Source organism: Gossypium arboreum, chromosome 13 (assembly GCF_025698485.1).
Source record: "Gossypium arboreum isolate Shixiya-1 chromosome 13, ASM2569848v2, whole genome shotgun sequence".
Classification (NCBI taxonomy): domain Eukaryota; kingdom Viridiplantae; phylum Streptophyta; class Magnoliopsida; order Malvales; family Malvaceae; genus Gossypium; species Gossypium arboreum.
This window is the reverse complement of record NC_069082.1, coordinates 44,273,176-44,273,967: the sequence shown is the minus strand read 5'-3', so window position 1 is coordinate 44,273,967 and position 792 is coordinate 44,273,176. Positions and strand designations below refer to the sequence as shown.

General features: G+C 39.8%; 1 non-coding gene across 1 annotated transcript; it reads right to left on the bottom strand.

Annotated features, from left to right (window-relative positions):
* Positions 1 to 454: 454 nt before the first annotated feature.
* Positions 455 to 561, bottom strand: LOC128286986 (small nucleolar RNA R71). The gene has a single exon (XR_008277686.1). It is a non-coding gene; the product is annotated as a small nucleolar RNA R71 (small nucleolar RNA).
* Positions 562 to 792: the final 231 nt, after the last annotated feature.

Sequence of the window (792 nt, the reverse complement as noted above, 5' to 3'; positions counted from 1 at the left end):
CGATACTCAACCCCCAACCAAAGAGATGGCTGAAAACCAAGGCAATCAGCTACCTCCTGTAATTGCGGTTAATCAAAATCCTACTCCACGCACTATGTATGATTATGCTAAACCTTCTTTCACAGGAACTAAATCGAGCATAGTTAGACCTGCTGTAGCTGCAAATACTTTTGAATTAAAACCTAACACTATTCAAATGATACAACAATTTGTTCAGTTTGATGGTTTGCAGGATGAGGATCCCAACGCTCATATAGCCAACTTCTTAGAACTATACGATACATTTAAAATTAATGGTGTCTCTGATGATGCCATTCGTCTTCGGTTATTCCCTTTTTCATTGAGGAACAAAGCTAAACAGTGGTTGAACTCGTCACCACGAGGGTCAATTACTACTTGGGAACAAATGACAGAAATATTTTTACTAAAATATTTTCCGCCAGCTTAAACGGCTAAATTACGTAATGATATCTCTTCTTTTGTGCAGATGGATTTAGAAACACTCTACGATGCATGGGAAAGATACAAGGGCCTTTTGAGAAGGTTCCCTCACCATGGGTTACCGCTTTGGCTACAGGTTCAAACGTTCTATAATGGCCTGAATCCTTCGACTAGACAAATGGTTGACGCAGCCGCTGGCGGAACCATCAATAATAAAACACCTGAAGATGCCTATGAGTTTATAGAGGAGATGTCACTGAATAACTATCAATGGCAAGTCATGAGGACAAAGCTAATGAAAACAGCTGGTATTTATAACGTCATTTGGTCACCATGCTCTCTAATCAGGTA